Here is a 14,135-nt window from a genome sequence, read left to right on the forward strand (position 1 = left end):
CACATATTGCTGAAGCCTGGTTTGGAGAATTTTGAGTGTTACTTTACTAGCGTGTGAGATGAGTGCAATTGTGCAGTAGTTTGAGCATTCTTTGGCATTGCCTTTCTTTGGGATTGCAATGAAAACTGACCTTTTCCAGTCCTGTGACCACTGCTGAGTTTTCCAAATTTGCTGGCATATTGAGTGCAGCACTTTCACAGCATCATCTTTCAGGATTTGAAAGAGCTCAACTGGAATTCCATCACCTCCACTAGCTTTGTTCGTAGTGATGCTTTCTTTTTTTTTTTAAGGACTTTATTTTTTTTTTTATTTTATTTTTAAACTTTACATAATTGTATTAGTTTTGCCAAATATCAAAATGAATCCACCACAGGTATACACTTGTTGAAGGCCCACTTGACTTCACATTCCAGGATGTCTGGCTCTAGGTCAGTGATCATACCATTGTGATTATATAGGTCGTGAAGATCTTTTTTGTATAGTTCTTATGTGTATTCTTGCCACCTCTTCTTAATATCTTCTGCTTCTGTTGGGACCATACCATTTCTGTCCTTTATCGAGCCCATCTTTGCATGAAATGTTCCCTTGGTATTTCTAATTTTCTTGCAGAGATCTCTAGTCTTTCCCATTCTGTTATTTTCCTCTATTTCTTTGCATTGATTTCTGAGGAAGGCTTTCCTATCTCTTCTTGCTATTATTTGGAACTCTGCATTCAGATGCTTCTATCTTTCTTTTTCTCCTTTGCTTTTCACTTCTCTTCTTTTCACAGCTATTTGTAAGGCTTCCCCAGACGGCCATTTTGCTTTTTTGCAACTCTCTATACAGTAGTTAAATAGCTATACAATTTCAAGTAGTATACAACTATACAAATTTCATTCATACATTCAATCATAAAATATTCTGCAAACATACTGTGTGCATGACATCAATCTATAGCAAATATCTTTAACTCTGGACATTCTTGAATTTTGATGTTCCTTTTCAGATAGATTATAATGTTTAACCATATTACTTTGTGAAATTCTCTATCTTTCTGCCATTTTTAAAATTTCTTTTACTCTGATTAAAGATTTTGGGGAATGGAATTAGAGAACAGCAGATGGTGTTTTCTAAAAGTAATTCCCATCTAATTAGTGTGTGTGTGTTAGTTGCTCAGTTGTTTTCAACTCTTTGCGACCCCATGGACTGTAGCCTGCCAGGCTTCTCTGTGTATGGAATTCTCCAGACAAGAATACTGGAGTGGGTAGCCATTCTCTTCTTCAGGGAATCTTCCTGACCCAGGAAATGAACCCCAGGTCTCAGGCATTGGGGACAGATTTTTTTTTTTTACTATCTAAGCCACCAGGGAAGCCCCTCATCTAGTTAGAAGAGTATTTATAAACCTATTGTATGGAAAACTATTTTCCATGGAAAGCTCTGTGAAGAAAGGATTCATTTTCAAAGTTTTGCAATTTTGTAAAATGTACCCTCTCTAGAGTCAATGGACAATTAGCATCTGAAAGCCTCAAAGAAAGCCTTTAATAAATATAGTTCAACTAATTCAATCCAGAGTTTCTCAAACATATGTGACCATGAAACTCATTTTCAAGAGTGTTGTCTGACACTAGTGTGACCTACAGCTACTCTATTTTATATAACCCCTTTCCACTGTGTAGCAGAAACTGCTGAGAAATCTGGGAACATTTATTCAATTATGCACATCATCCTAATTTCTTTGGGCCTTACTAACCGATAGGTCAAACCAGGGCACGTTAATGGAAGTAACTCAGATTTCCCATTTCCATTAATGTGTTGATCTATTACATGAAACAGGACCTACTTGTGATGTATCCATATAAACACGTGTGAGTTCACCAGTGTATATGTGTGTTTATGTGCACACGTTCATTTGATTTTTGGGGAGACGGGCAGTTTTTAGGAGGCAATTTACATGTATTCACAAATAAGCGCACTTCCACTGATGTCCAGCTGCTAATATAGCACCTGTGGTTATTAACACCAGCCCATGTGGATCCAAGGTCTCTCCTCCTGCCCCGTGTCAACTTCACAGGGCACTAACCCCTTGTTATAAATCCAGGGGGTGAAAGGAAATGCCTCCCTTGACTTTGGGAACTCTCCAATAAAATACTTAACTGAGCTTGACTATTTTAAGAGGTTTTAGTGGCATAACACCTGTAGTTATAATTCTGTGCCTTGAATCACTACTTCCTCTGGCCACTAAAATTTCAGGGTCTGCTCATAATAAACAGCTTCTTCACCTGGGATGAGTTATCTCGCAGAAGCCTCCTCATTCCTGCAAATGTTCTTCTGTCTGACCAATGGTCCTCCTACCACTGTTGATGGCTAAACTAGAGTTGACTATGTGATGTTTTTCAGAAAGTGTTGAAACTTTCATTCAGATAACTTTCTTTCAGAGCACTCTGCTACTTCTCCCAGTTTTCTGGCCCCGTACCTAGCCGGTGCACAAATTTTAGGCTGAAGCTGAGAACACAAATCCAAAAACATGTGATACAAATGATGGTACCCCCTGTCCATAATAGACTGATTCACCTCCATTCAGATCAGGACTCTGTCCTGGTGCAAGCTCATGATTACAAACTCCTTTTAAAACCGGCCTTTGATTCTAGGATAATCTGACTCCAACTGAACTCTCTTGTATTCATCTGACATCTCTGTTTCAGTTCTCTTTCATTTGGTATCTCAATTCTGTCTTTTTCTTCATCAGATTGCAAACCCAAACTGGAAAACTCAATATGTTGGTCTTCCAAATTCTTTCTGAATTGCCATTCTGACTCACATACTGCCCAGTGGTCTAGGCTTTCTGCTTATCTCACGGAAAGAAATCAAGGGGTTATAACTCTGCATTTGTCTTATTTACTTTAAGTTATCTGACTTTTCATAGCATCTCTCCCTCTACACTTCCTGCATGTGCTTGATTTTTATGGGATGCCTCCAGCCTTATATCTCCATAGTTACCCAATGGAAATCACTTTCATCCCTAATAACTCAGCCCTTGCTGCATACAAAAGACTTTAAGACTAACATCTTTGTTGTTAACCTTTGTCTGATGTTCAAGGGCTTGGAAACTCACTCCCCACTGTGTATCTCTAGATGGATGCCTGGTACCCAAAACCCAGTATGTCCAAAAGCAACCCTTGACTCTCCTTCCACACCTCTCATTAAGGTGATCTTGTTCACCCTCCATTTCTAAATTTTACACTCTCAGGCATTTTTGAATCTTCCCCTTTGCCTTATCCTCCACTTGCTATCACTTCCTAAGACTCATTGACTTTACCTCCATTTCCTTTTCCCCCATTTTTGTCCCTGCTAAGGTCATAGTTTACTCTTCCTTGTCTCTCGGACTAAGATTCCTCCCTATTTGGTCACCTGCCACCAGGTAGCATCGTGCTTTCCATATACAAGCCACCTTACATATTACCATTGACCGATTTTCTGCAACAGCAGTACTTCTTTGACTGTAGAGTCCAAATGTAACCCCTAATAAGCTATACTATACACCAACATACTTTTCCAGATGTATTCAGAAACCCTTTTGTTTAAAGGATACAATCCAAGTGACCTATAGTTGTGGCCCAGAGATACCAAGTTTTCAACCTTAATGACTTTACTTATGATGTGCCTCTGTATTGGAAAGTCCCTCTTCCTTCCAGGCCATGTTATCATATCCAAAATAAATTTCTTTATTATTCTTGCTATTTAAAGTAATGCATTCCTTATTATAATATTTCCTTATACTTTTCCTCAAACACTACCCTTCAGTGAAGCTTTCCATAGTACAACTATTCAGGAAAAAAATCATTGCTTCAATTCATTTTATGTGGTAACTTTATGAAAACTCCCGTTTAGGTACCTGCTTCTTCTACCTTTTGTTATAAGTGTGGTTGTATATTTTCCCTTCTAGAGATTATGTTATTTGAAGATTATATAAACCTTATTTATCTTTGTTTTCTTCACTTAATAAATTATTCAAATTGTCCTATATGATAGCTACTAATTTTTAAATATTTTGAAATTAACATGCTAAAAAGTGTCATGTTTCTGGAAGCATCATTATTTATTGATTAAACAAGTGTGAGTTTTTACTGTCACAAAGTTTCTGCTATGGAGATTGGATTAATGTTGTTTTAGGTACAAAGCTTGGCTTAACACATTCAATTATCTGAATCTGTTGGATGTGATTAAAGAATAAGTATTGGCCCTGTCAAATTGTTTTACAAATTAAATTACTTTCATGAGGGCCAAAGAATAAGATGAACTGAAGAACAGGGTTTAGCAAAGAGGATGCTGTTTTCTTCTAAAGTACCTCTATAACCAAGTGAATTAAAGGATAGAGTGTCAAATACAGGGCTCTTCTGAAACTTCTGATAAGCAGAATAGGAGTTATAATGTTAATTGCGAAGACCCAGTGGCCTAGTCAGAGAAAAAGTCCCCAAAAAAGAGAAAAAATAAAACATAACTGTGAGCTCTTCTTTTTCAATTCAGGATTTAATACTGCATGCTTATAACCAACAGTCTGTAGAAATAGATGTAGAATGATACAAATTAAAAAGAAATAATAAATAATATCTACTTGTGCTGTGCTTAGTCACTCAGTTGTGTCTGACTCTGAAACCCCATGGACTGTAGTCAGCTAAGCTCCTCTGTCCATGAGGATTCTCCAGGCAAGAATACTGGAATGGGTTGCCATGAACTTCTCCAGGGGATCTTCCTGCAGGTCTCCCACATTGCAGAAAGATTACTTCACCATCTGAGCCACCAGGGAAGCCCAAGAACACTGGAATGGGTAGCTTGTCCCTTCTCCAGGGGAACTTCCTGACCCAGGAATCAAACCAGGGTCTCCTGCATCATAGGCAGATTCTTTACCAGCTGAGCTTCCCGGGAAGTGAAGACATGAGTGAGAGGTGTGTAAATGCCCTGTTATCAGAAGACAGTAAAACCATGTATCTGAAGCTGAGTGAGCAATGAGAGAGTAGAGTAGATAGTGAGGAGATAGATCATATAATTTCCTTTTTGAAGGCCAGGGTAATGAGTTTGAGTTTTATTTTAAGTATGATGGGAAAGGATTACAAAATTTTAACTGGGAAAGTGAACCAATCTGTTTCATATTATCAAAGGTTCACTGTGGCTACAATGTGAAAAATAAGCTGCAGAGACTGGAGGGGATACACAAATGGAAACAAAGAGACCCCTTAGGAACTAGTTTTAGTCTTGCAGTCTAGACAAGATGGAAAAATAGAGGTGGACATGATGAGAGATGATCAGATTCTGTATGCATGTTGAGAGCAGAGTCAATAGGACTCTTCGATCCTTCCTCCCTCTCTTCTTCTGGAACTCCACTGGTGCATGCGTTGTCTCTCCTAATAGTATCCCATAGCCTTTCTTCACCTTTTCATCTTTTTTGCTTTGTTTTCCTCTGATGGGATAATTTCAAGTGAACTGTCTTCAGATTCACAAATTCTTTCTTTTGCTTTTTTCAAGTCTACTATTATGCTCTCTTGGAGAAGGAAAAGGCAACCGTCTCCAGTATTCTTTCCTGGAAAATTCCATGGACAGAGAAGCCTGGTGGGTTACAGTCCATGGGGTCACAAAGAGTTGGGCATGACTGAGCATTGCAGTTTTTATTTCATTAATAATATTCCTCAGCTCCAGAATTTGTTTGGTTATTTTTGATCATTGCCATCTTTCTGTTGCACTTCTCATTTTGTGCATGTATTGTCTTTAAATTCATTTAATTGTCTTCCTGTGTTTTCTTGCAGCTCACTGAGATGTCTTGAAACAACCATTTTGATGTCTTTCTCAGGCAAATTGCAGCTCCACATTTCTCGGGGTTAGTTTCTGGGAAATCACTGTGTTGTGTTATGTTTTCTTGGTTTTTCAGATTCCCTGAAGTCTTATATTGCTATTCACTCACTTGTAGAAGTAACCACTCCCTCCAGTCTTTGCTGATGGGTTTCAGGTGAGGAATAACTTCTGTCAGTCCAGTCAGACTCTCTCAGAACTTTTTCTCTGGCTATGCCTGTTCTAGACTTTCTTGCTCCCTCTGCCAGGGGAATTTTAAGCATGTGCCTTCTCTTGATCCTGTAAAGCCAGGTTGTTCTCTCTCAGAAAGCCTCCTGTCTGCTTTCTCTAGAGCTGAATATTCAAATGCCTGCTTTTCCTTCTGAGCCCACAGAGTCAGGGTGCTGTTTTGTGTGCTCCCACCATCTACGAAGGCTCACACCTGCCCCTCAGAAGTATGCACAGTCACATGGTGTGCGTGTGTGTTTATGCATGTGTGTGTGTGTCATATAACATGTAGGGCATGCCTTTGAGCAGGTGGGGAGTCCCTCAACACAGTGTCCCAGCATTTAGAGTGCAGGCCTCCTGATGTTTCCACAAAGTGTTTTGTAGAGTCTCCATCCTTCTGAGGCCCTTCAGAAGGCCTGACTGCTGTTTTCCCAGCCACTGCCAGCTTCCCAGTCACGCACGCCTCAGTTTTCTGGATAAGGCCAGAAAGATGCAGACATCTTGCTATATCACTCTTCTATATGCTTATGAGCTTCTATGCTTGCAAATTTATTGGACCAAAATAAAATTAAGAACGTCAACTTGTGGAAAGACATACGTAAGAGAGCAAAAAGGAAACCAACAGAGTGGAAGGAAATATTTGCAATGCATATATTGGCCAAAGTATTTTATTCAAAATTTAAAATTAATAAGGAAAAGGAATACAAAGTAATAGGGAAAGGGAGGGCTTAGACTCAAAGAAGTACTTCAAAAAGAGGCTATTAGCACTGTGGTATTGTGGTGAGCATAGTTGCTTTCCAAAAAGAGGTTATTCAAATATTTCAGCTCAGTTCAGTCACTCAGTTGTGTCCGACTCTTTGTGACCCCATGGACCACAGCATACCAGGCTTCCCTGGCCATCACCAACCCCTGGAGCTTGCTCAAATTCATGTCCATCGAGTCAGTGATGCCATCCAAACATCTCATCCTCTGTCATCCCCTTCTCTTCCTGCCTTCAATGTTTTTCAGCATCAGGGTCTTTTGCAATGAGTCAGTTCTTCGCATCAGGTAGCCGAAGTATTGGAGCTTCAGCTTCAACATCAGTCCTTCCAATGAACACCCAGGACTGATCTCCTTTAGGATGGACTGATTGGATCTCCTTTTAGTCCAGGGGACTCTCAAGAGTCTTCTCCAACACCACAGTTCAAAGGCATCAATTCTTCGGTGCTCAGCTTTCTTTATACTCCAATACTCACATCCATACATGACCACTGGGAAAACCATAGCTTTGACTAGACGGACCTTTGTTGGCAAAGTAACATCTCTGCTTTTTTAATATACTGCCTAGGTTGGTCATAGCTTTTCTTCTAAGGAGCAAGTGTCTTTTAATTTCGTGGCTGCTGTCACAATCTGCAGTGATTTTGGAGCCTAAGAAAATAAAGTCTCTCACTGTTTCCATTGTTTGCCCATCTGTTTGCATGAGGTGATGTGCTGCTGCTGCTGCTGCTAAGTCACTTCAGTCGTGTCCGACTCTGTGCGACCCCATAGACAGCAGCCCATCAGGCTCCCCTGTTCCTGGGATTCTCCAGGCAAGAATATTGGAGTGGGTTGCCATTTCCTTCTCCAATTCCAGACTGAGGATCCAGACTGAGGTGATGTGACTGGATGCCATAATCTTAGTTTTTGAATGTTGACTTTCAAGCCAGCTTTTTCACTCTCCTCTTTCACTTTCATCAAGAGGATCTTCAGTTCCTCTTTACTTTCTGCCATAAGGGTGGTATCATCTGCATATCTACATCAACATCATTAATCGGGAAAATGCAAATAAAAACCCACATTAAATTGATACTTTGTTTTCATACCTGCTAACACAGCACACATTCTGGGGTCTCTGGTTCACCAGGCCAGCAAGGCCCCTCCACTCAAATTCCAGACTGCTGCTAAGTCACTTCAGTCGTGTCCGACTCTGTGCAACCCCATAGATAGCAGGCCACCAGGCTCCCTCGTCCCTGGGATTCTCCAGGCAAGAACACTGGAGTAGGTTGCCATTTCCTTCTCCAATGCATGAAAGTGAAAAGTGAAAGTGAAGTCGCTCAGTTGTGTCTGACTCTTAGCGACCCCATGGACTGCAGCCCACCAGGCTCCTCCGCCAGTGGGGTTTTCCAGGCAAGAGTACTGGAGTGGGGTGCCATCACCTTCTCCAATTCCAGACTGAGGATCCCTCTACTCCTTTCTTTCGGACACTACCCAGAGATTCACTTTCTTTCTCCAAAAGCCGTTTTATAATTTCTCAGCTGCTGACAGTTTCGCATTCGTTCTTTTTGTGAATTTTATTAGAAGGCAATTATTTTAAAATAACTATTTGACAACGCATTGAAAAGAAACTCTGACTTTTTTGTTTTAACGTCTTAAATTTTTATTTCACATTAACAATGTGTTGTTAGTTTCAGGTGTTCAGTAAAGTGATTCAGTTATACATATGTGTTCAGTTACCCGGTTGTATCTAATTCTTTACAACCCCATTGACTATAGCCTACCAGACTCCTCTGTCCATGGGATTTTCCAGGCAAGAATACTGGAGTGGATTGTCCAAGTTATACATATGCATGTATCTATTCTTTTTGAGCAAACTCCAAGAGACAAGGAAGAACAAGGAAGCCTGGCATGCTGCAGTCCATGAGGTCACAAAGAGTTAGACATGACTTAGTGACTGAACGTTATTTTTCAAGTTCTTTTCCCGTTGAGGTTATTACGGAATATTGAGCAGAGTTCCCTGTGCTATATAGTAGGTCCCTGTTGGTTATGTACTTTAGATATAATACTGTGTACATGTCAGTTCTAACCTCCCAATCTATCCCTCCTCAATGACATCTTTTTTGCATCTTTTTTTCTGGTCTGTTAAATTGCACATGTATTTATTTTTTCTTTCTTTTTATAAAATACAATTTTTATTCTGATTACATCATTAGCTTTCTTAAGAAATGTTCCCATTTTTGTTAATGCCTACGTGATTTAGAATTTCAGCTTTCACTATCTTTCTGATGGAGAGTTTTATTAGATTGACTCGTGTAGATTACCATTCTGTAGGTCAAATGATAATGTCAGTCAAAATGTCTGGAAAAATGAAGGCAGTGTAATTTCTTGGTTTTCAGCAATTTCATAGGATTCAACTTACATTGGATGTTTCCAAGCTGTTCAATTTTTTGATTATTTTTGTTAATTTCTGGGTTTTTTTTTAAAGTTTGTTAGACAATATAACTTAAAATGTATTATTTTTGGTGTGCAATAAGTTTTTAAAAGTCATGTGCAAGTATGTGCTCAGTCACTTCAGCTGTGGCCAACTCTTTGAGCCCCTATGGAACCGTAAAGGCTCCTCTGTCCATGGGATTCTCCAGGCAAGAATACTGGAGTGGGTTGCCATGCCCTCCTCCAGGGAATCTTCCTGACCCAGGGATGGAACCCACGCCTCTGTACCTCCTGCATTGCAAGCAAATTCTTTACCACTGAGCCACCAGGGAAGCCCATATGAAAGTATATAAAAGCTTTTAAATAAATGATGAATGAATGTATCCCTTTGGAGAGAACACAGTACTGTGTGTGCGTATGTGACACGTGTTTGACCTGTAGTTATTCAATTTCTTTACATCAGCGTCTGGAAATTATGATATGCTTTACAGATTCCTACCAGTAGAAAACTAACTTTATTTTTGGCCTGTTGAGTCAAAAAATTTGAAAAAAATAAAATTTTAAAAACTCTAAAGCAAGATGTGGACTCGCCATTTCAGTCACAAGGTATACAATTTGTCCTGCTGCTGCTGCTACTAAGTCACCTCAGTCGTGTCCAACTCTGTGCGTCCCCATAGACAGCAGCCCAACCAGGCTTCCCCATCCCTGGGATTCTCAAGGCAAGAACACTGGAGTGGGTTGCCATTTCCTTCTCCAATGCATGAAAGCGAAGAGTGAAAGTGAAGTCACTCAGTCATGTCCGACTCTTAGGGACCCCATGGACTGTAGCCCACCAGGCTCCTCCATCCATGGGATTTTCCAGGCAAGAGTACTGGAGTAGGGTGCCATTGCCTTCTCTGATACAATTTGTCTTATTGCTAATCTAATCCACAAATTATATTATCTGCCAAGATCCTGTAGGCACTTGAGTTTTATTCTGTGGTTTATATCTTTTCTCTTGTGACTGGCACTTTTTAAAATATTTTTGTCTTGTTAAACAGCTCTTCCATTATTCCCTCCAACCACTAAAGCAACTATCTTCTTTTCCTATCCCTATACAAAATTTTATAATTCAAATATCGTACATCTTTGGTTACATAAAGCCCTTTTTATGCTCTAATTGCATCCTCTTGGGAGCTTACATTTCTCTTTTGTTAAAACTTTTTTCTGTCTTTTCATTTATTTTGCCTCAAAGGAAACCTCCTATTATTATTCAACTTAGCCTCTTTCTCTGCTTTTACTGAGTCTTTTTAAAATGGATCTCTTTCCTTCTCATGAGTTTAGATACCTCCACATATTCAAAAGCCAGGATTTGGGGGTTTCTTAAGGCAGCTAAGAGACACCACAGTCGCAGACTATGAGGCAATGGACGAGTCGCCTGATAACACTGGGACTCCTCGCACTGAAGCATGGGATGGAGACTGTGTGGTGCTGCAGTCTTAATTAAACTCTTGAAGAGGAGTGTCTTCTTCCAACCACATGGAATATTATGTAGCCTGCTAGGAGCAATTGTTTCCTGGGCCTCCAACACCAGGAGGACCACACAGCCTCCTCCAAGACTTGGTTTCATAGGAGAGAAGGTGCAGCCCTCTCCTCTCACAAATGATGTCAGCCTGGTAGTGTAATTTCTTGGCCTTCACTCCAGGCTCTGTTACCTCCATAAATAATAAAAACTAAGTTGTGGTAGCAAAGTGATTTCCTCCAGACCCATTTAAGAGTGTTATTTTATTTGTTGAGATGCCCAGCAAGAAGGTGAGAAAAAAATTCTGGGATGTGAATTCAAATCATCACCCTTCCTGAAAAGCCAGCCACTCTTTTTCAATTATGTTCAATAAATTTTTCTAGTCTTATAAGGGTGAATATCCTCTAGCATTCCCTGGTCTTCTCATCTTGTACATACACTATTGCTGTAGAATCCCAGTACTTCCCACCCCATCATCTATAGGATTCTCTAATGAAGCTTGAAGCTATTTTCTCTAACTCTAATCTCCCTTCTAATCTCTAGCCCTATATTTACAACTATGCTTCAGGAATCTTCTCCTGGAGGTTTCATTAATTCAACATTTTGATATGATAAAGATCAAATTCATCACCATTTCCCATATTTGTTCCATAGTCCATAAGGAATTCATCAAATCATGTCAAGATTTTCTAGGTTTCAATCAAGCTAGAAGTTGAAAACAATTCTTGACTCATTTTCTCCTAACTCCAATAGCAAGTGGATACTCCAGTGTAGATTTCACATTTGGATTCTCTGAATTCATTGATTTTCCCATTTCTATGGCTACCAGCTATTATGGAACCCCTTGTAATTTATCAAGCACTATTGTAAGAGATTCCTAATAGGGATCTTTCTCCCCAGATTTTCTGATTACAGTCCATTTATCAGCATGCTATTTACTTTCAAACTGTCCCATTCCAAAAATTTTCCTTCAAAAATAAAATGAGATTCCCATTGTGAACCTAAACACTTCAATGGCTATATTTTGATAGCATAGAACATCTGGTCCTAGAAACCCATCCTTAATATATATTTACAGGTCCACCTCCAATCACTGTTTTAACACAGAGACATCTCATGCCATAGCTATGCTGTGACATTCGCTCTTCTCTCAAACATACAATGTGTTATGAAATGGAGCATGACCCTATATAGGGTCCTTGACCTTCATGTCCTCAGTCTGCATTTTGTCTGTGCAAAAACTTTAGTCAAAGAATAAGTTTAATCAGAGAAGTGAGAAATACAGAAACAAAGGAAAAACAGTCAATGGACACCAAATAATAATAATAATAATGTAATCATTAAGCAAAGTCAAGGATCTTGAGTGGCTCCTCCAGGGCTGTAGATAATACCCTGAGCCATGTCCTATGATCTGTCTTATACATACTGAAACCAGGTGGAAGAAGTTAACATCATAGTGACCAGACTGGACATGACATAAGCAGCCACAGTTCTGAGAAGTGGCCTCAAAGAAACGGGAACAAACCCGCCTTGGAACTGAGGATTAACTGCCGCTGAAGATCACCGCCTGACCAGTTTCAAGACGGCTGTCAGAGCTGACTGTTGCATCTGCATGCAGCCCCCCTCCCCTCCGTCTGTAAAAGGTCTTGCTCACTGGTGTCTGGGATTGGGGAGTGGTGTGTCAGCCTTTGGACAGTGTCCACCCTCCCCCACTGTGGCCAGCATCTGAAATAAAGCAAAATTGCCTCTCTACCAACCTGTCTTCTTTATTTACTCTTAGCACTGCGCAGCTGGACCTGGTTTCTGTAATTCTACACCCTCACACTCAGGCTCTTGTGTCTTCATTTACTTACCCTTGATGCTCTTCTCAACTTTTCTACTCACTCTGCATGTTCACTAAGGCTGAGCTCCAAGATTAGCTTCTTTGAAATCTTCTCTGATTTTGCTGAAAATTACCCCCTTCTTTTGTCATCTCAAAGCATTTTGAGATACTGCACTGGGTACCAGTTATTTCAAGTTTATTTGTCTCATTGGCTAAATCATACGTTTTGGAAAAGCCGGATTTCATCTTTTATCACCAGTGTAGTAAGTTATTAAATAAGTCCATTCAATAAATTATGACCCACACTATTCTGCTCGTTACGAATTTTTTGATTATGGGAAGAGAAAAACAAATTAGTTTAATCAAAAAGAAAGAAATATTGACCGACAAAATCAAATCAAGAAAAGATAAAGCAGTTTATTCCTTTCTTCCTCTCTGCTTCATTCTGTATGGGGATTTTCTCAAGTTGGTTGTGCCCATGGGTCTGGAATCTTACCACAAGCATCACTAAATTACACCCTCATGGCATAAAGAAAATGGGATTGTTTTCCTCGAGCTCTCATTAGAAAATACAAGTGGAAAACTCCAAGTGGTCTAGTTTTAATACGGACACAACCGGAGACCAGAGGGCTGAAGATTGACTAGTCTCTCCCAACAAAATCACAGGGGCAGAAAATTAAAGAAACAGTTCCCCAAAATAGACTGCATTTCCCGCATGAGAAAGAATAAAGATTTCCCTCCATTACACTTCATTATGTGGAAATACCAAACACCCAGTGGAAGTGAAAATGTCAGTCACTCAGTCTTGTCTGACTCTTTGTGACCCCATGGACTGTAGCCCACTAGGCTCCTCTCCCATGGAATTCTCCAAAGCAAGGATACTGCATTGGGTTGCCATTCCCTTCTAAAGGGGATCTTCCTGACCCAGGGATCAAACCTGGGTCTCCGGTATTGCAGGCAGATCCTTTACCTCTGAGCCACCAGGAAAGCCGCAGAGTGATTGGTCCAAAAAGTGGGTATTAGCCCTTGCTATTAACACTGGTCTTGCAAGTGCTCGAGTTTTCTGTAGCCTAAAGACTTTCCTCTTTTTAAGTATGAAAACATTTTATTTACATCCATTTTTTTTTTTTTTTTTTTTTGCCTCATGAATAGCCTGATTAATTCTAGAGTAAGAGAACAAATAAAACTTTCAGTTCTTCTATTGCTCCATTGCTATGATGTAGAGAGATGGATATTTCATGAACATAAATTTCTTTTTCTCATTTCTCCTTAAAGGAACATTGCTAGGGATATTAAGAATTGGTATCTAGGGAAAAATAATGAGGTTTTTTTTTTTTCTTTTTTTAGTGTAAGAAAACTTTCAGTTCAGTTCAGTTCAGTTCAGTCACTCAGTTGTGTCTGACTCTTTGCGACTCCATGAATCGCAGCACGCCAGGACTCCCTGTCCATCACCAACTTCCAGAGATCACCCAAACTTATGTCCATTGAGTCGGTGATGCCATCCAACCATCTCATCCTCTGTCATCCCCTTCTCCTCCTGCCCCCAGTCCCTCCCAGCATCAGAGTCTTTTCCAATGAGTCAACTCTTCCCATGAGGTGGCCAAAGTATTGGAGTTTCAG

This window comes from Bison bison, unplaced genomic scaffold (genome assembly GCF_000754665.1).
Source record: "Bison bison bison isolate TAMUID 2011002044 unplaced genomic scaffold, Bison_UMD1.0 scf7180017864270, whole genome shotgun sequence".
NCBI classification, from domain to species: domain Eukaryota; kingdom Metazoa; phylum Chordata; class Mammalia; order Artiodactyla; family Bovidae; genus Bison; species Bison bison.